This window comes from Ursus americanus, chromosome 6 (genome assembly GCF_024610735.1).
Source record: "Ursus americanus isolate L20-20 chromosome 6, mUrsAme1.1.p, whole genome shotgun sequence".
Taxonomy (NCBI): Eukaryota; Metazoa; Chordata; class Mammalia; order Carnivora; family Ursidae; genus Ursus; species Ursus americanus.
Genome location: NC_142132.1, coordinates 2,230,277 through 2,253,972, shown reverse-complemented (window position 1 = coordinate 2,253,972; position 23,696 = coordinate 2,230,277).

The following is a 23,696-nucleotide window of genomic DNA, read 5'->3' as shown; positions in this document are numbered from 1 at the left end:
CACGGCAACCTTCCTGCTCACGCCTGAAGGTCTGGGCATCCCCTCAACCTGACCAGGGCCTGACCTTGCCCATCGCTGCGTCCTGGATGAGGGTGGGGCCCGCGTGGGGGCCGAGCTGAGTGACCTGGGGCTCCCCACACCGGCCCCTCCACCCGCACGTGGACGCAGGCAGTCCTGTCTCTAATCTACTCCTTGAGAGCCTCCATAAGCCAATGCATTTTCGTTCCCTTTCAGTAATAAATCCTAGGGTCCCACCCATGGGGCCAATAGGGTTTCTGTGTTTAGAGTAAGACGTAAACACATTTGAACAAAGATGTTTCTTTGCTGTTAGGTTTTTTAAAACCATTTTTAGAGCAAAAGTGGTCATGAGTGAGCCTTCTCAAAGGATTTCAAAATTCCAAACAGCTTCGGCTCCCACCGTAGGCAGCCCGCCCGGGAGCCCGCAGGGCAGGCGGCTTTGCTCTGAAGGGGAGGAGAAGGGCCTCAGGGTATGACTTAAGCCAGGGCTCTCAGCTCCAGCTGCTTGTCCAAACCGCCCAGCAGCCTTCAAAAAACACCCAGGCCCACCTCCCACCTCTCTTCCGTGTCAATTAAATCCATCCCTGGGGTGAGGCCCGGGCGTCTGGCGGTTTAGAAAGCTCCTCAGCTACGTCTAGTGGACAGCCCGGGTTTAGAACTACAGGAGGGGTGTTCTCTCCCCTGGGGTTCTCAGCCTGGAGGAGAGGGAGGCAGGAGAGGTCAGAGGTCACGTCTGGATGACTGTTAACTCAAGCTCGGATTGCCGGAGGTGGTGGAGCGTGGGGGCTGGCCCTCCCTCTTGGGCTGCTGGACGCTGAGGCCCTTTAGGAAAGTCCCAGGAGCGACAAGGCGCAGTGGAGGCTGGTTTAGGAATCGCCGAGAAATGTTTCCGAAGACTGAGTTAGTGGCTCTCAGCTTGCTATTCCCCGTGCCTCTGGCAGGAGGGCCTCCGTCATTCCGGCTCATCAACCGCTGCCTGCAAATGTGGGGGGAATGGGAGCTGGCTGCCATGGAGAGCAGGGGGAGAGACGGCGGGGCAGCCCTGGCAGGGCTGAGACCGGCCCGGTGGGCCAGGATCGCTGCTGACAGGAAAGCACCCTGCCCCGGGGAGAGAGCGGAGCAGGTCCGGCTCGGATGCCGAGGGCTGTGCGGGCACACACCAGCCCCCGCCTTGTGCTCAGGAGGAACGCATCGGCCCCCACCACGACCTGGTGCCTGGAGCACAGAAGAAATGGCTCTAAAGAAGCAGGACCGACCCCAGAAGCACCCTTCCACGCTGGGAGAATCCCTAACACCTCTTTGGGAAGATTATTTTCCCGTGTGTGTTCCCTCCTGTCATTGGCTGCAGTGGGGGCTCGAGAGCCAGCTGAGAACAGTTACAAGAACAAGGACAGTCGGAGGTCTTTCTCATACCTTCCCACCCGCATCGATGGCGTTTCTCACCTGAGTTCTGGGGATCCCGCCCCGCACACCGGCATCAGTGGGCAGGCCAGGCGGATACAGATTCTCAGTGCCAGCCCAGGCCAGGGCCAGGGGACGGGTCTGTCACTTACACCTCAACAGTGTTCGGGTGGGCGGCTTACATATACACCGGTGCGTGAGCCCCAACTGCCCCAGGCTGGACTTGCGGGGAGGCTTTGCAACACCCCGTGGGCAGGCTGTGCCTGTGCCCGTGCTGTCAGAACGCTGGGCTGGAACCAGGCACTTCGGGAACTCCCTGGTGAGGGTGTGCAGCCTGGTTGCCAATCAGTGCTCGGCTTTGGGGCAGCTCAGATTCAGTGGGCGCGCAGAGCCTGGCAGGTCCGGATACAGCGCAGAGCCCAGCTCAGAGGGTCTGGGAAGATGGTTCCCCCCAAGCTCAGGGCCACTGCTTCCCTGCGGTTCCTGGGCTGGCGGGCCACCCTCAGCACAGCGGGGCCCCAGCTGGCGGACCCACCGCTTCGGACAGTAAGCTGCGCAGAAAGCCCCACCGAGGAGCTGATCTCAACCCACAGAGGGGAAGCGTCTTTGCAAATATCAAAGACTGGAGGGATGACGAATCAGGATGAGGTCCTCACATCCGGGTTCCAGGGTCTGAGACGGGCCCACGGACGGTCAGTGTCGATGTGCAGCAGGGCACAGCCGCCCTGCACCCTCCTTTGTGCGAGGAGCAGACGGTGCGGGCCTGTTGCTGGATGAACAAGAACCCAGAACTGGCGTCTATTCGCTCCCTCCCAGAATTCCGTTCTTAGCTTCCCAGGCTCTGAAAATCCTGATTCCCACCGGGGAAAGCCATTCTGATTTTCGGAAAGGCATCAGTGGCCAGTTGTCAGATTCTGTGCATGAAGAATCTTGAATTCTCTTCTGTGCTCAGAGACCCTGCAAATGGGCCTGGTGTTTGCACGCTTGGCAAGGGCTGCTCCTGGAAGTGGGGCTGGTGTTTGCACACTTGGCAAGGGCTGCTCCTGGAAGCAGGTGCCTGTGAGCCCTGTGGTGAGTCAATGCACCCGCAGGGGCACTGAGGGCTCTCGGGGGGCTGGGGACATTGACGAGCCCATGCTGTTACTGAGAGAGGAAGAGCGACAGAAAACGGCTTCACAGCCCTTTACGTTGGCATGGACTTTCCGAACAAAGAGTGGTTAGGCCAATGGAGTCCATCTCTTCCGGAGACGTGCTTCATTTTAATGTGACCCCCGTGTATCTGCCCGTGTGCCCAATAGAATTAACTGAGTTAAGAATTCTGCTACGATGTCTTGATACCATCAAGTGAAATGGAATTATTTTGCAGGCCGGGCTGCGAGGCGAGCGTCTTTCAGAGCTGGCACGGATCCTTCTGCACCGCCTGCTGTAGTTAACGGCTTCCGTTCAGATTTCTCAGCCCAGGCTGCTCCGATCTCTGAGGGACAGCCCAGCCGTGGAGGAGAATCTTGCTGGGAGGCCGCACGCCAGATGGTCTCGTGGCCTACATGACAGTCGGCACAGGCGTGTCTTCCAAGGTGACACTGGGTCTCCCGCCCCTGCAGGCATAGGAGGAAGCATCTTCCCTGACGTGTGCCAGGTGGGGGGCCCAGGCTGCCCCCAGGAGAACGTAGCTTCTTCCCAGACTGCCGAGCTTACGGGAAAGCCGGTGGATCTGTGGGCTGGGCTCTGTGGAAGGTGACTCTGCTAGGAGGGGACTCATCTTCCTGTCGTTGTGCTCCTTTGGTTTCCCTTAAATGCCCTCTTTCAGGGGGAGCACGTAGGAGTTGCCTCAAGGACGTCCTCCATGTGAAGCGCGTCCTTTCTCCCGCGGCGTGAGTCTGGATCTCCATCACAGGAGACGGAAGAGAATCGGGAAGAGCGGTGTCGTTGACGATAGCTCCTCTGAGCGCCTGGGGGATCTTGTGAGACTGAGGGCCTCCGCGCTGGTGCCTAGAAGATCTCTGAGCAGACGCCAAGGTGGCTTTGCCGGGAGACCCAGGGCCTGCGGCGCAGCCGAGAGCCGGCCGGGTCTGCCTGCGGCCTCTGGGAAAGACTCTTTCCGATCAGCCCGGTGACTGGCTGGTGAACAGAGAAGCCCTGGTGCAAATTCTGTAGCTTCTCTCGCGCTGAGACCACTCCCTGGGTTCAACTGCTCCCTAAGGCCATGTACGCTTTGCGTAACAGGGGGAGATAGAAATGATTTTTCCAAAGGGCATGTTCAGATTTTTGCAATTTCTCTAGACTGGCAGGAATGAGGGAAGCTAAGGAGGAAGTGATGATGTGTGGAGGACAACGGCTTTATGATTTTGGAGGCAGGGTGCTGGACTAAACCACTTTCCCCTGCAAAGTCACAGACGTGTGACTCCCGTGACGCTTACTGACAGCTCCCTTATTGGAAGTTACCTTGCTCAAAGCCCTGACCCGGAGGGACCTACAGACCAGTGGCCATGGTGCGGAGACCCAGCCCGACCTCCGCCATGTCCTCTCCCTGTTCTCGAGGTCGCATCTTTCAGGGATCTGCTCTTTGCTGGGATTTCCAGCACTTTTCCCGGCTTTACCTGAATCAGAAAAAGGAAGCAGAGATCACTTTTGGCAGCCGTTTTCGACGGGGGGTTTAAGCCCTGAACCCACCCAAGCCGAAACAAGCCAGTCTGTAGTGGGATTTGGGAGATTTGTGAGTATGAGTCAGCTATTTACCCACGAGCTCCTGAGGGCCGACGAGCCAGAAAGCATGAAGTTTGCAGACTTTCATTTTACTGCTCAAAGGGCTGTTTTTCTGACGCTGCACCAGTGCCATTCTGTGATAAATCAGCTTCAGGTCACAGTCGGTGAAGAATCTTCAGCGGCTGAGTGGGGAGAATGTTTGTATTTGAAGAGAAGGCTTTAACTCACCCTTCACGAGACCACTCATGGTCTTCAGTAAGTGATGGTCATCATCACCCTCCAGGAGCTGACTTGTCCAGATGGCAGAGCCCAGAGGGCGGGGACCCCGCCCCCGTGGAACTCACGTCTGATGGGGTGGCAAGACCCTTGGCCCTCAGGCCCCACGAGACGCGAGCCTCCTTTGTGGGGAGGGCCCGGGGACCTGAGGGATAGGCGGATGTCGCAGGGAATCTGGCAGGGACAGCTGAGCCCCCGGGGAGAGCCCGGCTCCCAGGATAAGGGCTTCTGCTCTGGCTTCAGAGCCCAGGACCCTGAGAAGCAGCTTCTGCGCCGACAGATGCTGTGCCTTAGGTCAATAGCTCTGCCCCCGGCTCTTCACATCCTTTAAAGCCGGGCTTAGGCTTGTATTTCTTTCCCTGATGTTGCTAACTCCTCCTGGACGACTTCAAGTGCTTCAGCCTGAAGCCAGAGGCATTTTATTGGCACTTTTCATGGTTTCAAAGTAAACTGTTAAACTGGGGACAGAATATCCTGGGGCAGGACCAGTGCTCCCTCTGCCCTGGCTCCAAACCCAGAGCAAATGTCTAGCCGCTGGACCATGGGCTCCCTGAGCAGCTGTGGCCACTTCCCAGCCATTCTTCTCCATGGTGACCATGCTGGGCTGCACCCCCTGGGTTCATGGGCTGGGGGACCCCCTTGTTCCATGGAATGTAACCCTAGCCCATTCTGTCCCTTGGGAGCCTCTCCTGCACACTGCTCATTGCAGAGGCCAGAGCAGGGCAGAGCCTGCTCCCCTGCAGATGTCTTGTGAGGATGGTGCTGCAAGGCGGGTCAGGGAAGGACAGGGGAGGGGGGACAGTGGGGAGACCCCCAGTCTAATTCTAACAGTGCCTCTTCCTGGCCAGTGAGGCTTCTGCAGCCTGGCCTGGTCCTGCTGGGGGTACCCCCTTCCTCTCTACACTGTCTGCTCTTGCATCTGCCACCCTCACCCCTGCTGGGGGGCCCTGGCTGCAGACTCACCCCAGAAGCCATCCCATACCAGCCACCACGGCTCCTCTGTCTGGCTCGGTGACTCTCCACCACAGGGGGAGTCTGACTGCCGCACCCAGAGAGACCCCGATTCTCTATCCACAGGAAACGGAAGCTCAGAGTAAAATAGGCTCACGGGGTGGCTGACGTCACAGACCCTCATGCTCTGCGTCCTCGGGTCAAAGGGACCCTGAACCTGCTCTGCAGCTTCTGGAGGACAAACCAGGGTGGGGTGTCTTGTCCACAATGTTTCCATCAGTATCGAGAGTTAGCCGTGGCAGGGACTGCATCCAGGATGTGGAACAGGACCCCGACGCCGAGGCCAGGTAGCCCTCGCTGTGGTTCTGGCTGACCTACGTGGCGCGAAGCTGCCAGCACTTGGTGAACAGAAGTGCCCCACCCCCTGCCAGGGGAGCAGCAGCCGGGCGGGTGCTCCCATGGCCCAGAGCCAGCCCGTGGCCCTGCCGGGAAGGTGTGCGTGCGTGTCCTAAAGACGGTCTGATCTTTTCAGGTTTCATTTTCAGGACGAGGGTGCCCTGGGGTCTGCTTGTAGAGCCCAGGACCTGGCCTTTCCTGTCAAACCCTTCTGGGTCTGTGTCTACACTCTGTCCTGACTCAGTCAATCTTCATGACGTTGAGGGGGGTTCCCTACTGCTTGGCGCCAACTGATTACTTTAGGAAATCTATTTTCCAGAAAGTCTGACCCTGAGAAAGGCAGCCCACTGCCCAGTATTTCCACTTTAACTTTTTGCTGTGTTTCTTCTGTGCCAAGTTTTTATTTGGCCAAATAGCTTGATGGAAAGAACGGTATTTTAGGGCAGTTACGTTGTGTTTCTTCTCCTCTTTCTTCTAGTTAGATCTATTGACATATTTTTTGCATCCAGTCAAGTCCACAGTCCGTACAGGTCCATGAGAGTTCACACGTGTGTCTTGTCATGACCACGTCCCCCCACATCCTCCTCTTTCTGTCATCAGCCTCTCTCCTCACCTGTCACCCTGGAAACTACTGATTTCTGTCCTCATGTTCTCCCTTTCCGGAATGTCCTATCAGTGGAATCTATGTAATATTTTGTGTTTGGCTTCTTTCACTTTGCAAAACGTGCTTGAGTTTCATCCCTGTGTTTGATTCTACCGCTGGTTCGTTCCTTCTCAGTGGTGGGTGGTGTCACGTAGGGATGGCCTGTGGCACGGGCTATTTCCGGCTTGGCGTGACTGCAGATAAAACTGCTGTGAATTCCACGTAGAGGTTTTGCGTGAACGTGTATTTTCATTTCTCTCGAGTAAACCTCTACAAGTGGGATTTCTGGGTCTCATGGTAAGGGTATGGTTAACTTTGTAAGAAACCGCCATCCACTTCTCTTTATTACGATATTTGTGCAAACTTTTAAATTGGACACAAATTTCTCTATAATCAATAAGCTGATTTATCCCTTAAGCATTGAATGCGGGGAGGCTAATGAAGACTTGATTGTCATCCAGGTTCTACCCTGGAGCTGTGTTTTGGTTCATCTTTCTCTCACCGTCCCTAAGAACCCCCCCTTCACTCCGAGCTGAGCTCCGCTTTCAGTCCCGGTCAGGCACAGGCAAGCTCAGCCCTCCCCTCCCGCACCCGGCCCGCCACGATTCCAGCAAGTCGTGAGCAATAGTTTCCTTCCAAAAACCACGTTAGCTTCACCCCCATGAGTTCTGGCGTGCTGTGTTTTCATTCTTACTCACTGCAAAATAGTTTCTAATTTCTCATGTGGTTTCTTCCTGACCCATGGGTTGTTTATGAGTGTGTGACCTAACTCCCACCCCTTTGTAAATTTACTACATTTCCCTCTGTTATTGATTTCCAATTCCAGTATATTGTAGTTGGAAAACATATTTGTATGATTTAATTCCTTATCAATTTGTTAAGGGTTCTTTTATGTGCTGGCACTCTCTATCTTGACCAGTCTTCCATGTGGACTTTAGATTTAATAAATTTCCTTGGATAAATATTTCTCCATTTGCTATATGCCCCTAGGGCAATTCCCAGAGACTTTAAATGGTTATTTTAGAAATGATCTCCCAAATTGTGATTGTCTTACTGGGGAAGGTTTTTCTGTTTCACAAACTCAGTTTTTATCATTCTTTGCCGTAAGATCTGTCATGGCTTCCCGTTAACGGAGGACATTCTAGCATGGCCTTGGACTCGGTTGTTTCTGTCAGAATTTGTTTCAAAATTTCTGATGCTCTAGCAGCATGAACTTGTCCCATTTTATACCGTTTCTGTAGGTTTCATGCCGTTGCATGCTCTGGGGTCAGTCCTATCTCCTGGCAGTTGACAAGAAAGCCCCGATATGCCGGAGGCTGTGCAGTGAGTGTTCTGCTATCATATTCCCTCTGTCTTACATAATTTGTGCCCCAAACTGTTGTCCAAGCAGCCCAGCAGAGTTGCCAGAACATTGAGTTGGATAAGTGAGGAACTGGGTCCTACTCCCAGCTCTCTCCTCTAAATCTGTGTGCTGTGTGCCCCTGTCCAGCACACCTGGCCTCCTCGTGGAATGTGAGCTCCATGCGAGAAGGGATCTGTCTGCTTTGCTCACTGCTCTATCCCAACACATAATGAGTCCCCCTTGAGTAGCGACCATGAGCATGTAGGTATAGACATCATGGCTCTTCATTTCAATATTCTAGCCTTTCAAATATTTGAGCCTTGCTGGGCGAATAACACTACGTCCTTTGTTCTTTTGTTGCCTGGGAGCCTGAGACTCCACTGACATCACTCTCTGGGAACTGGCAGCTGCTGAACTCACTCAGACCTGGGTCCCCAGCTCTGAGCCCAGTACTTCCCTCATGGGGAGGCAACCTCCCACAGAGGGACTGTTTGCTTGCTCAACTTCTTGCGCGGATTCTGATGGCCTCACAATGGGAGCCTCTCACGTGGGTGTGTGCACGGTGAGGTCTGAGAGCACCTGATGGAGATGTAGACTCTTCTTGTTCTTGGTATTTCCTCCCCATCCCAAGCCACCCCTTTCCAGTCACTTCCCCCACTCCTGCTGCAAATGAGCCCATACAGAGGGCTCTTTAGCATATGGGGGGACACAGTAATTGGACACTGAAGACAATGTCCATGGGTGTTTCCAGACATGGTAGCAGGGCAGGCGTGGGCTGTGGGGTGAGCAGTTCCCCCGCACTCCTGCCTCTGTTCTTTCTCTCCCATCAAGGGCGCCTTGAGAATCTGAGCTGCCTCATTTTATTCCAGCTTCCCAGGTAGCCTGGAGTGAAACAAAGTTGGAGTGAATTGTGCGGAAGCTCTTTGTGTTCTTAAGCAGAAACTTACCAAAGGGGTCATTTTTTTTTTTATTGATGATGTCAAATTGCCTATTCCCGGTCCATCTCTTCCCGTGAAATCCCCTCTTCCCACCTTTTAGGGTCGCCTCCCACCCATGGCTTAGTTTTCTTTCATTATCCCCTCTTTCTGATTATACTGTTTATGGATCTTCTAAAAAATTAAGGTGTGTGCCTGTTTTTGTTTGTGAGATGCATGTATTCATTTTATTTAATATTTTTATAGAAGCAGTTCACCTCCTCAACCAGAAAGGTCGGTGAAGGCACATGCCTTGTCTGATTTACCCTCAAGCCCGTAGTTCCCAGGATGGCACCTGGTACATAGTCACATGCAAAGCACAGTAGTCAAATGAATGAACGAGCGAATTAATTACAAGTTGCATGAACATGGCAGCTGGATGTCGGCAGGAGTGACGAGGGGACTTCAAGTTTCATGTTGAGAATGGTTGAGGATGCCTACAACTTAGACAGATTAATTAGTGGTACAGACCCTAAAATATCAAGAACTCCTCAGAAGAAAGACTTCAGAAATGCCAAGCATCAAGATGTGTTCCAAGACGGGCTGTCTCAGTGACCTGGGGGGTGGAGATTGCACTATGATTAGGTACACAGGACCTGGATGTGACCCTGATATACATACAGTGGTTCATCATTGTACTTTCATGCATATTCTCTCCCTTCTTGAGCTGGGCTGGAGGCCTGTGGGGCCATGGGATTGAGGTGTGCTGAACTTTCCTCAAGTTGCCAAAGAATTTGCCTTCAGCACATAACACTGGGCTCCCAGGATGCTTGACCCAGAGAAAAGCCCTGACACAATGAGACCTTGGCACCACCTTTTTGGTCTGTCCAATGGGTAGCCCTAGTGAAAGAACCATGCGCCCAACAGTCAGTACCCACTCTGGACTGGAGTCCATGTGGAACGTAGTGTGAGCTTTGTGAATGGGAGCTGCATGAGTGTTGAGCCCCTGTGGGCAGACGGGGCAACAAGCAGGACCCACACGGATCTGCGGGTTACTGTGTTGTTAGGGCCCTAGTCTCCTCAGAGAGCCCGGCCCAGGAAGTTTCCCACGCATTCCTGCCTTGGATACCTTGAACCAGGTACCCTGGGAGCTGGCCTTGCCCTCCTCGGATACAATGTGTGAATGACACCCCAGGCTTCACCACCATCCCCATGGCCACTTTTAGACTTGAGAAAAGTAAGCAAATCCATCAGAAACGTTCTCAATGCTCTACCCCCATCAGGCATGTGAACCCAGAGGCACAACCGAGATGATTTATGGTCCAGATCAAATATGGACCTGAAAGCTTTCCATGTAGAAAGGACTTTTTTGATCAAGTACAATGCACCTGCAGCACCATAAAAAATATTGTCTCTCCCAACCGTTGAGATGTTTCATCAAAATGGCACAATTTATTTGATTTTCCTCGCATGTGGAAGCTATATCTCTGCCTTCTTGATTTTTTTTTTTTTTGCCATATTCAACATCATTTTTTCCTGTTTCATTGTGGAGATGGCAGCTCCTTTGGCTCAGGCTCAGGGGATGCTTATTGAATCAAACCTTTGTGCTTTATCTTCCAGTGGAATTAACCCTCCCCGGACATGCTGCTTGTAGCTGGACATCACCCTCGCTCCATTCAACCCAAACGTATGGTGGATGGCGGACAGGGCTGTGGCCCTCACCTGACCCTTTGCCTTGTCTCTGTCTGATCCCTCCAGGTCCTCTCATTATCCCAGGACCTGGCAGACTCCAGGCTCTCAACAAATGACTCATGAAGGGATAAAAAAGCCAGAGACCCAATGCCTGAATACATTAGAGGGCGGGGTCCCTTACATAATGATGACCTGGATACATGGAGTCCTTGCGGGATGTGGAGCCCTGTAAGTGCCTTGGCAGAACGTCCTGGTGGGCGGGTGCAACACCATCATGAGGAACAACAGAGCCCCCTCATGCTGCTGAATCGAGGAGAAAATTCTGAACCCCGGTGATCATAATGAAAGAGCGGCCCAAAATGGTACAGGAGATCTTCCTACCTGCCTGCCTCCTCCCTGGCACACACACAAAGAAGTCACCAACATCCTCAAGGACACCTTCCATCATGTCCCTGAGCAGCGGGAAGAGAACAGGAAGTCAAGCCAGAGGTCAAGCACCTCCCTGCAGACCCGCAGCCCAGGGCTGGCCTGGATGCCTCTCGTCCTCCAGAGTCATGCAGATGACAGGCTCGTGGCAAATACTGAAGAGAGCACATGGCTTACGCTGAATTCTCTGAGGCCCAGCTGCATATATCAAACTAGTTGCAAGCTTCATGGTCTTCGTAATGCAAGGGAAAAAAAAAACTTTGAGATGCATCGAAAACTTTATATATGCACACATCTGTGCTGTGCTCCTTACTTACATTAATTCCCACACCAACTCTGTGAGGTTGCATTTCACAGAGAGGCAGTGGAGCTCAGAGAAGTCTGGTGTTGCATGGCCAGTAGGAGGCTGAGTTGCAGGTGGGCTTGGGGCCCACCCTCAAGTTTGCTGTGAATAAGTGGACTCCCTCCCTCGCTCTGAGCTCAGCGACTCCATCGGCAGAGGGAAGTGTCCTTGCACAGAGATGCACAGAATTGCAGGAGAAGGATGGAGGGAGTCCCAGAGAGTGCACCTGTCTGATTCAGAACATTCTGGAACTCCTAGTGCTGCTCGGCTCTGGATGACCTTTAGGTGACCTAGTCCTGTTTATAGGACAGGAAGGTTCGTTGCCTGTGTCCAAATCTGATGGGAAAAGAAGAGCTTCACAGTACTAATCATCCCCGAACAGGCTTCCCATGCCGGGGCGACCCGCAGACAGGCTCAAGCTTTCTGCCTGGTTTCATGACGGTTTCCCTCCCAGCAACATGCACGTTTCAGAAAACAATTCCTACACCCATATCAAAATCTGGAGTTGATTTGTTTCAGAACAAACTGAAGCAGAAGCAAACCAGGAGGCTTTGCTTCTGAAGAACGCCTGAGCGACAGCCGTTCCCTCACATCCCTCCATCCTGACGACAAAGAGAACACACGAGAGCACAGGCATGTGTTTCTCTGGTGCAGAGGACACAATTGGCGGGGACTCCTTCCTCGTTTCTGTTAATGTTGAAATAAATAGACTTTACTTTGTAAAACCGTTTCCGATTATCACGAGTCCCACCACATACCATGTACACAGGTCCACAACACATGTGTAGCAACTAGTGAAAACATGTCAAAAATGTATTATTAACTAAAATTTGTTCCGATTTCCTGAGTCTTTGCCTGACGTATGCCTCCATGACTCCATAATCTGCTCTGTTATTGTGTTTGACCTTGACAATCTGGACAAGTACTGATAAGGTGTATTTCGTGTGCCCCTCTATTAGGATCTGTCTGGTATTTTTGGAATGATGAGAATGGGGTTATGAGTTTGGGGGGAGATCATGGAGACAAGTGCCACTTTCATCACAGCACGTGAAGGGCACATACTGTCAGCGTGATCCACGACTGTCGCTGTCACCTGCTCCCCTGGCTGGGCTCGGGTTTGTCAGGCTTCCCACCGTAAAGTCACCTGTCCCTCCTTCCCACGCTGTGCTCTTTGGGCGGAAGTCACTACGGGCAGCCTGCCCTTAAGGAGCAGGGGACGGGGCAGCTGTGTGCAGGAGATGGTCATGCGATGACCGTGCCGGGACACATTTGTAGGTGCTGGCCTCGAAGGCTGTGGGGAGGCCACCCGCTGGTCACTGGCAGCCGCTAAGAGCTGGAGGAGGCTGTCCCTGGAGCCTCTGCAGACAGAGTGGCCCGACCACACCGTGGGCTCAGCCCAGTGGCCCGGATTTCAGACTTCGGGCCTCCAGAACCATGAGAGAACGCATTTCTCTGTTCCAAGCCACCAAGTTTGTGGTCATTTGTTACAATGGCCGCTGAACACTGTTCCTCATTTATTTACATTGGTATGAACACACAAATATTTTATTTTATAGTATGGGTTATAATCCAGTACTGCTTAGTTTTGCTGCTTCCATTATTCTAGCACTGGACATGGAGACCTCTTTTGCTTGGCGCCTGGGTCCCTTTGGCCAACCCCACTGTCTTAGTCCACTAGGGCTGCTCTACCAGGACTGCTGTCCGCTGGGCAGCTTGAACGCAGTGCTGGAGGCTGGGAGTCCAGGACACAGGTGCCGCACGTCTGCTGTCTGACAATGAGCGCCCTTCCTGGTTCACAGATGGTCATCCTGCTGGTTCTTCACGTGGTGGAAAGCTCTCCACACTTCCTCCTGTAAGGGCACTAATCCCATCATGAGGGCTCCACCCCCATGACCTCATCCCTTTCCAAACCCTGCCTCCAATACTATTGTATTGGGGGTATTTCAATGTGTGAATTTAGAGGGCACATAAGCATTTGGTCCATAACACCAGTCCATGTGAATTTTTTCCAACCCCTTCCTTACATTTGGCACTACAAGATGCTTCCAGCAGTTCCCATAAAATCATTCATTTCTCCAAAGAGCTCTGGTTCTTTTCAATGGATTATGTTACTAGAAACAAACATTCAGGTTCTGGGTGTGCTCGCTGCTCCTGGGGAATGTCGTTTCTTTTAGGGTGCCCAGCTGACCAAGCAAGGACGTAGACGCGTGTATACTCACTCACGTGTACTCGTCTACAAATATTATATCCATCTGCATCCATGTTAGACTGAACATGTGTTCTGCTGATGTCCATGACTTCACCAATCATTCCGGCCATCCCCTTGCTTCTCTGGAAGTTACCTCCCCACAAAGGGAAGCCAGGCTCCCACTGCTATCACTGATTTACTTAATCATTCAATCCCACTAGGCACGGGTAACATCACCTAAATGGTCAGCGAGTATCCTTGGGGACACAACCTCAAGCAGAGCACAGAGCTGGTGTGCAGTTGGCTCCTTTGTCCGTGGTCTCACAGATTCCACTCACCCCCAAGTCACTACGTCCACACCTCCCTGCCCACCTTCAGGGAGCTCGTTTCCTGTATGTGCAACACAGGTAGACTCTTTTGTCTATCTGTGCCCTTTCCTGGGATCCCTACGTCATGGTTTTAACTTGCACACATTAAGGACACTCTCTGTTCTGCAAAGTTCTGTGGGTTTGACCCAGGTATCCATTAGAGTATCATATAGAACATTTCACCACCCTCAAAATCCCATGTTTCACTCAGTCTGCTCCCCTTCCCCAAACTCTGGCAACCACTGACATTTCTTTCCTGTCTCTCTAGTTTTGTCTTTTGCAGAATGTCATAAAATTGGAATGATGCAGTAGGTAGCCTTTTCTTACTGACTTCTTTCACTCGGCAATATGCATTTAGGGTTCCTCCATGTCCTCTGTGTTAGACATTCTAACGCGTTTAGCGATACCTCACTGTTGTTTTAATTTGTCATTTGCTAATGGCAAATGGGGAGCATCTTTTCATAGGCGTATCTGCCATCCGCAGTTCTGCTTTGGTGAGCTGTCTGCGTAGATCCTTCCCTCATGATGGGGAGGTTTACTTACTGTTGAGTTTTTAGAGTTCTTTGCATATTTTGGACCCCAGTCCTTTACTAGATATGCGTTGCAAATATTTCCCCCCAGTCTGGTTTGTCTCTTCATTATCTCTAGAGTGTCTTTCAAGGAACAGAATTCTTAAATTTTAATAAAGTTTAACTTAATTGTTCACTTTCATGAGTCATGCTTCTGGTGTTGTTAAAACCTGCAGCTAAACTGAAGGTCACGTAGGTTTTCTTATATGTCTTACTCCCTATTTTATAGTATTGTCCTTTATATCTACTTCTATCGTACATTTTGACTTATGTTTGTAAAGTCATGAAGTCTACATCTAGGTTGTTATTTAAGAAAGATTTCATTATTTATTTGACAGAGAGAAAGGGAGCACAAGCAGAGGGAGAAGCAGGCTCCCCGCTGAGCAGGGAGCCCAACATGGGACTCGATCCCAGGACCCCAGGATCATGACCTGAGCCGAAGGCAGACGCTTCACCGACTGAGCCACGCAGGCGTCCCTAGATTCTTTTTCGATGTTCGGTTCCAGCACCATTGGTTGAGAAGACTACCCGTCCTCTGTTGAATCGTCTTCTCCCCCTTGTCAAAGACCAGTTGACTGTATTTGTGTGGATTTGTTTCTGGGCTTTCTATTCTGCTCCATCCATCTGTGTCTCCGTTTCTCGCCTGCTGTCTTGATTAGTCTTGTCAGGCACCTTCCCATTTCTTCTTCCACAGCGTTGTGTTGACTAGTGTTGATCTTCTCATATCACCTTTAGATCCAGTTTACCAATATCCACAAAACAGTAGGCTGGTGTGCTGAGTGAGACTGTGCTTTCTCTATGGATCGCTTGGGGGAAGAACGGGCATCACAGCCCTACTGAGCCATCTCATCCGTAAACAAGGGTATTTCTCCATTTATTTCATCTTCTCCAATTTTATTCATCATTGCTGTTGTCTGCATACAAATGTTGTGCACATTTTGTTAGCGTGATTAACTCTTTGTGGGGTTTGCAGCAGCACACCACCTGTGCGGGACTCTCATGGGGTGGCAGCCCACTTTCCCTCCCCACTGCGTCCTGGCTGAGACAGCAACACTCTGGACAACCGTCCTCACCTCCAGGACATTCCCTCCTGCCCTCGGCACCTGATTCAAACCCTTGGGTGCGGGCATAAATCACAGGAGAACGCACTTACTTTTGTTTATCTGTCTGTCTAAATGACAGCCTTGGGCTTTTTGAGAAGAGTGACTTTGTCAAGTCCATTTCCACACCCCAACGGCCACATCGGACCTGATGCAGACTGTGGGTCACTCTGCCCCCTGCAAATCTCAAGAACCTCTGGAAACTTCTGCTCCCTATCTCAGGCCACCACAGGGCATGTGCAAGAAACTCAACTAGAGTTGCTAAGAACCTCACATGCATGCATGTCCTGTGTGCAACTGCCTTTGGAGAAAAATGCCTCTCCTCTTATTGCATCTTGCAGATCTCTTGCTGATGCTTCTCTTTGGATGGTGCTAGTCCAGGACCGTGCCAAGAAGGGACTCCTGGGATATTCATGCAGTTTCTGGCTTTTATTGCATTGGAGAGGCAATCTTTTAGAATGGATGGCAGCAATGTCACCTTGACAAGAGAATCCTGAACATTAGGGCCATTCCGTTAAACCGTGGCTGTGTCTCCAGATGGTCTCTGCTGAAAGGCACACCTCTCACCTGCAAAGAGAGGCGCCAAAGACTGGCAGGGCCACCAGAGCTGTGCGGGCTTTGAAAGTGAAGCTTCTGGGCTGAAACAAGCCCCCATTAGCTGCTCTCCACCACGCATCTTCTTCCTACTGCCTACTCCACAAATGGAAATGATGGATGGTGACATTTTACATTGCATGATAAGTGCTGTATTTAATGGCAAAGTTTTTGCTCTGAAAATTATTACTAAAAGCTATGTATGTCACAGGCAGATTCCGTGTAAAATTTTCTAAACTATTAGACCATTGGGTTTTCAGCAAAAGCAACGATTTTTAACTCTTTCTCCCTTCAGAGAGCACCATCAGTTTCATATAGAAAAAAAAAATCCCACTTTGCTTATGGATATCCCTCCTTTTATTGCCTTTTAGTTTTAAGTAGACACGTTTCTTACCTTCTAACTAGACTGTAAAGGTATTGGAAATTGAGTGAATATTAGCGGTGCAATACCTGGAAATCGGATAAAGCTGACCAAGTTCTTGGAAAACGTGGTTCCCTGTGCAACACCATTGTCAGTAAGGGTAGCCCAGACTTCAGAAACACGTAATATGATAAAAGCCTCTACGTGGCTTCCTAGGTAGCTGTTCTCTGAGGAAGTCTACACTTGAGATGGAATGTGGGCTCAAGAAAATCCCATGGAAAATTCTACCTACTCTGTGTAGTGCTCAGGGGGCATACTTCTCCCCTCCATGCACAATGGAGGACGGGGCCAGGTCGGCCCAAACTTCCAGGCACTCTGTTGGATAGTTACTGTTTTCCGTTAAGAGTTAGGGAGGCTGGTAAGGTCATCTCACGTCGGTTGTACAGGGAAGATGTTTCTATCAATGGGTTTGGAGGAAGGCTTCCACCCCTGCGAACCCCTGGCCTTCCTGCAGCGCACCACACGTGACGTGGCACCGGAATCCAAATATGTGGAACATCAGAAGCACGTTAGTAAAGTCTGATTTTAAAAATACTTCTTGAGTTTGGGAGGCTGAGCTCCTGATAACTTGTCCCATTGCACCGGGCACCCTGACACTAGACGTGGCCAGTGTGATGGGCACCGGCAGGAGGTCAGCGTGGAGGGTGGAAACGTGTGGTACACATGGCTCCTGGAGAGAGAGCAGGATGCCGTGGACACCGCACAAGGAACAGAAGGACCAAGCTAAGAAGAGGGCAAGCGTGTCTCAGCATGTCCCAAACTCAGCCCTCGCGCTAGCAGACTGCCCTGATTCCTGCTGTTGTCTGGTACGTGGCGCCTGCTGACACCGTGGTATAGGCAGAAACGTCCAGACAGAAAGTTTGCAGTAAAAGGAGCATAGGGACAAGTCTCCCAATACCTGACGGCCCCATACCTGAACCGAGTCTGTTCCAGTGCAGACAGGATGCAAGCATCTGCAGAAGCAGGCTGACAAGACAAGGTTTTGGATAAATCCTGGGATAAACAGAGCTCAGTCCACTCCTTCACACACTCGCTGGCCTCCCCTTGCCCAAATTTGTCATGTTCTACGTGGAAACCGTTCTCAGAGTCCGCCCTGGCAGGGACAGACCTCCTGGCTCAGTCCACCTGCGGGAGATGTCTTGGTGTGGGGGTCACATCTTCAGCGGTTTCTGACTTACCGTGACAGGGACAGACGATACGGGGGAGGTGTCAGGATTCGTGAGAGCAAACTGCTGCACTGATTTCTCACGGTTTCTATAGCTCACACTTCCACACCCAGCTGGGCGGCCTTCCCGAGCGAGGGGTGCTTGCCAAAATCTCTCTCAGACAGGATTTGGTAATGGTGGGCGACACTGGTGTTGGGGTCTCCGGGGAGCGCGTGTGCTGTGAGGCAGAGACCCGCCTCCAGGACCGTGTTCACTGCACCTTCTGTGGCCGCTCGGTGCTGGCAGCCCTGTTGGGGTGTGGAAGGGGAGGAGGCCTGGGGAGGCCGAGGACCCTACCAGATGCTTCTTTTCTGGAAGACGCTCTGTGGTTTCAACCCCACTTCCAGGTGCTTTCCTTCCTCCTCTCACACAGAAGCTATGTTGGGAATAACTGTTCATGGCTCCCGCTCTCGCCCTCCTTAGGTATCTGCTGATCAACCCGGACACGTAAATACACACCTCATATGAGCCACTCACAGTCGTGCAGAGGAGTAAGCCGCACAGGCAGATATCTTACATGTGCGATGGGAGCGTGAGGGACAGAGAGGTCCGGGAAGCCCTCTGGAGTGGGCGGCACACGCGTGGGGATGTAAGAAGAGGACAAAAGCGCATCAGGATATTCCATAAGGAAATTCCTACTGAATGAGCTGGCTTTCCAGAGGGGGCTCCTCCCACCGCGCTGTGCAGTGCCACACAGGCGCCCGGCACGCTGGACGCGGGCACGTGGCGTGTGTTCCCGGGGTTGGCTACACGCACGGTAGTCATCGTTCCAGTACATTTTGTCCTTTAGGGTGGCCACGGAGCTGATTGTACCTTCTCATGTCCAGCATATTTCTGGTACTTTCCTTTGGCCAAGGCCTCTAATCCCTGAATAACTGAAAACATTCAATGAAATTAATCCCAAGTGGCATCCTGACCAAGCACTTCCGAATATCATCCCCTCAGCCTATGACTTCTTAGCCAGTTCCAGCGAGGTTCTGGTGCAGTGGTAAATTTCCCCGGAATTTCAGTGACTTAACTCAGTAGAGATGGAGTTGTTTCTCGTGCTTCATGCCTCACGCTCTGGAGGGAGGGTCTTTCTTCACTTGGTCACTCAGGGACTGAGGCCTCAGCATCGAGATGGCACTGGTTACTCCAACTGTGGAAAGGGCCCATGGAAGACCCACTGCCTCTTTTCTATGCCTCAATCTGGACGTGATCGCTGGCCAGAACACATCCATGCCCCATCTAACTACAAGGCAGCTGAGAAAATGCAGAGGCTCCTGGAGAGCATGAATGCCTCTGCTACTCACAGTCTGAGCGGTTCTTGCAAGGAAGGGTGATTTTTCATCTACTCTTGGCCAACAAAAGTTTCTCCTTTACCTGAGAATGGCTCTTCCTGCCGAGTGCAGGTTTTGGTGGCTCATGGACAGGAGAAGTGTGCATTTGCAGCCACCCACGTTGGCTTGTTCCTGCCTTAAATTCCCTGGGACTCTAGTCATCGAGTGGCCAAGTCTCCTTCAATTTTGCCTCACGATGGCAGAGTTGTTTCCCAAAATGAGATTCACCCCAAAGCAGCAGGGTCCAAGAAGGAAACGGAAGACACACTGACCTGGAATTTTGAAGAGAATTTGATGAATGAACTATTTGGAGAAGTGAGAACAGGGTTAAGGGAACCAATAAGAAATTTTGAAGCCCCCAGGATTTGGCAAATGAAGGAACCTGTTACTTCTTCCAAATTGGAAGGGAATGGAAGAGGATGCTGGTAATTACTAGCAGTCAGTGACTACTGAAGCCATGGACGAGGGAGCCTGGTCACAGGGGTGCAGAGCAGAGTCGTAGCCATGTGACAAGACATCTCCTTCCCTTCTCCAGGCAACGTGAGGAGCCGGTGAGTGGAGCCAGGAACCTGGTGCTTGGCAAGGCCTCAGGAGCATCGGCTGCTCCTACTGTCACGGTCACGGTCATGGTCACGTTGTTGTGGTCAGCGTGCGTGGGCACTTGTCTGTGCTAGGTGCTGCGCGTGCCCAGGTGAGGAGCCTGTGCTCCTATATGAATAATGAGAAGCACACACTTGGTCTTTGTCTCGGGTTCCTCGCACGGAGCTCATAAAACCTTTGGAATCTCTGGAGTGTCTTCTGTGTGCTGGGGCGAAGTCTGAAGCTTCTCGACAGGTTCAGGATGGGAGCTGGTGATCAGCAGAACCAAACAAGTGATTAGTGTTGGCTCCTTTAGCTCTACCCCCAACACACAGGGAGGGGAGAAAGGCTGGAGATGGAGTGACTCGCTAATGGCCAATGATTTCATCAATCATGGTGGTGTCACGGAACCTCTCTAAAACCCCTAAACAACGGCACTCAGAGAGTTTCCAGGCCGGGGAGCGCATGGACATGTCGGGAAGGAGGTGCGCCCAGAGGCTCTGCCCCTCCCGCCTCACCCTGTGCGTGTCTTCCACTAGACTCTTCCGGAATTATACCCTTTCTAGTGAGGCGGTAACAGCAAGTAAAGTGCTTTCAGATTCTACGAGACATTCTAGAAGATTACCGCACCTGAGGACGGGAGAGTGGGAACCCTCAACATTGTAGCTGAGTGGGTGCCCCACACGTGTGATGGGCATCTGATGCGGGGGCAGTTTTGTGGGACTGAGCACCTGTGGGGTCTGACACTAACGTTGAGTACTTAGTGTCAGAACCGAATTGAACTGTAGGACTCCCAGCTGGTGTCCGTAGAGTTGGAGACCTGGTTGTTGGTGTGGAAAACCTCACACGCCCAGTGTCAGAGCTGTTGGGAGGGAAAGCAGTCCCCAGCTCCCCCTGGGGTAGCAGGAGGGCCAGGGTGGAGATGCACAGGAGGCCGAGGCATGGGCTCTGCCCCAGGCGGGTGCCTTCCCCAGCCTCACACACGCGGCCTCAGCTCTGGAGGAAGGTCTGGGAGAGGAACCCCAGGCCCCAGTGGAGACGCTGCGGGAGGACACAGGGATCCAGAAGGGGTGAGCCCAGCACACAGCTCCGCGGGCCTGGCAGTCACTCTCATTCAGTCACAACCTTTCCTAAAATACGAGGCGTAAATGCTACGGAAGTTTTGAACAACGTTTCGGCAGCTGCTGACAAGCGTGTCCGTCCAGGGCTCCCCCCTCGGGTGGTGGGTTGGATTTGGTGGCTGTAGGACGACAGCTGAGGGGGCTCTGGCTTAGGAGGCTGGGCGATTCCGGCACAAAGAGAAGCTGCCCGGTGGGTTCCTGGACCTGGGCCAGGTGCTGCCTGTGTTCCACTCCAAGGACGCTTGCCGCTGACAGCGGGGGCCACGAGGGGACGGGCCAGGCAGCCAGCACTGGGGCGAGTAAGGACTAAGTGGGAGGAAGAGGGAAATCGCTCACGGCTCCTGGGCCTACGAGAGAGACAGAAAGGATTTGGGTACACACTTCCGTGTCGGATATAAACCCTGAGGCTCTCGAGGCAGCGGACAGACACCGGAGCGCAGACCTCCGCCAGCCAAGCCCAGCCTCCCGCTGCCCTCGAAGGGGCCTGGAGGGAGGAGCTGTCCCTACAGACGGCGCGGGAAGTCGTGGCCCCACAGGGCTTCGGCCTCGGGAGGGAGGTGGGGGCTCTGTCCACGGAGTCCACGGAACACAGTCGGTTCATGCTCCACGGAGGCCAGACGGGGATGCGCACACGGCAGATAATAGTTTTAAAACACAGACTAAAAATACGAGTCGCTGGATTTTCTATAGTTAATCTGTAACTAAGGGTTTCTAGGCATAAAAATAATGCTTCTACTATCGCTACAATTTAATTTTACTTACGGCACGTTCGTAATTCTCAGGCATCTTTACAGCGTTACTTTTACAAGTCTGCATTCATTTTCACAGCTCCGTGTGTGAAACTGTTCTGAAGATGGAAAGCACCATATAAGATGTAAGTATTATTATTTTTTCTTTAGAAATGAAGCTTCTAATATGCTCACTTGAGGTGTGGAAGCCCTGAGACCCCCACAGTGAAGGAGGCCGCCACGTGGGCGTCAGCCGCTCCTTCTCAGCCAAAAAGGAGGGAGAGGAGGCAGGACGTCGAATGCTCACACCGGTCTCGGGCTGAGGTCTAGCTGTCTGCCGGGACCTCTGTGGGCTCCCCACACCAGCCCCTCGGCCTTTTGACTGCAAGGCGTATAGACCGTGAGTGGTCAACCTTCCTGCTCTAAAATGCACGTTTTTCTAAATATGACCATTCTGGAAGGTGCTTCCACTGGGCTTGCAGACCTAGTGAGGGAGCACAGCGTAAATCATAGTGCCGGGTCCCCTGGGATGAAGGTCTGAGGAGAGTAACACCACACCCAATGACAAAACCTTGACAATGTGAACACTGGCCTCAACTCATCGGTTGTCTCTGAATTAACCCAGTGCCACTTAGCAAGAAGTCGTAGCACAGTAGAGCCCAAGTGGAATGGAATCAATTCTGGTGTGCATGGATGTCGTGACGGCTGCTGCCTCTCTCCCCAGATGGCCTTGCAATGCCGATTACTTAGGGTGATAGATACACCCCCACGCACAGGCATCGGCACATGGTGGGTCTGATAAGACATGGGGCTGTCTGGGTCGGAGTCATTCTAATTCAGCCACAATCGTTTCTAAAAGCAAAGGCGCAGTGATTCGTTTCTGAAACCTAGTGGAAGACATAGGTGTTTGAATAACTTTCTGGTAACTAACACGAGTACTAACTGTAGGAACCCATGGTGCATTGGATTTGATGACAGATATGGGAAGGGGCCATTAGACAAGCCCAAGGTGGCTCTGAGGTCAATAGGCTGGGGAGGATGAGGGCAGGAATGCAGGCAGGGAGACTGGGAGGAGAACGGCTGTGGAGTCAAGGTCAACATGGAAATGTACATCCTGTCATGGGGCACAGAGTGAGCATACGGGGTTCTGGGGCTGGAGCTCCCATCGGGTCCAAGAGGTTTCAATGAGATTGGGGTGTTCTGAGGTGGGAAGTGGATAGTCCCAGCTCTCCTTGGGAGTGTGTGCAGGGTGCCAGACCAGGGAGAGGGGCTGGAACAAGGGCTGGTTGGAGAAGGAGTGGGTGACACAGAGCCCCTGCGGGGAGGTGTGAGGTCTAGAAAATTACTGTTTGCGTGGGAGAAAATGGGAGGGGTGCTATGTAGACCATGCCACCATGGCAGGCACTGCGTGACTCCGACAGGAGGAGATGCCTTTACCAGGGACCGACGGCCTCTCTGCCAGACCTAGTCTACAATCAAAACAGTATTGCCACATGAGCCCTGACTCCAGGGGCTGACCACATCCTGCTCGGATTGCAATCATGACCGCTGTGCTGTGGCTACACTGGCAGACTGGTGCCTCCCTCTTCTCCCTGAGAACCGAGCTGGAACATTTCTGGACCCTGGCACCCATGTGACTGGTTCTCAGCATCGGAGTGTGAACTGACAGGAAGGTGGTCTAGGGTGTGCCCAAGTGGTTCAGCACAGGTAGACTGTGTACACCTGTCTGTCCTCACCTGCTGGCGGGCACAGAGGCTACAGTGGGGATCACATGGCCCAGGGCCTCGAGAGCACATATTAGACTGTAGTTTGAGCAGGAACGAAGCCTTGTGGTATTAGTTACCAGGGTGTGGGGTGAACTGAGCCTCTCTGACTAATGCACAAAGACACACATGCCCACTGGAGTGGACTTACCAAATAAAACTGCAGGTCCTGAACCAAAGTGCTCCCAACTTTGGGAAAGCCTACCCTTCTTTAGTTCTCTGGGAGTCTGGCACACACGGGGGCCGACCCTGCAGGTGCACGTCATGTGTGACATCTAGTGAGAGGGCTGTATCTTTGGTGTGTGGCTACCACAGCCAGAGGTGGGTGCGGAGGGGAGGAGAGCCAGAAGCTGGTAAGGGTGGTGAAGACAGATTTCACCTGGCACTATTGCAACAGGGGAGAGAGGCTTCAGTAGGACTGAGCTCAACACCAAACACAGGAAACACAACTGGGGACTGACAGCAGGACCAGAGTGGGGTCAGTGGATGGAAAACAACTGGGAAGAGCCACCACGGTGGGGAGAATCTTGCTGAGCCAACCTAACAGGACTGTTGCAGGGGGCAGACCAAGGGCACCAAGGCTGGGATGAGGAGCCCCATCGGATGGCAAAGGTGAACAGACATCAAAGGTGGGGC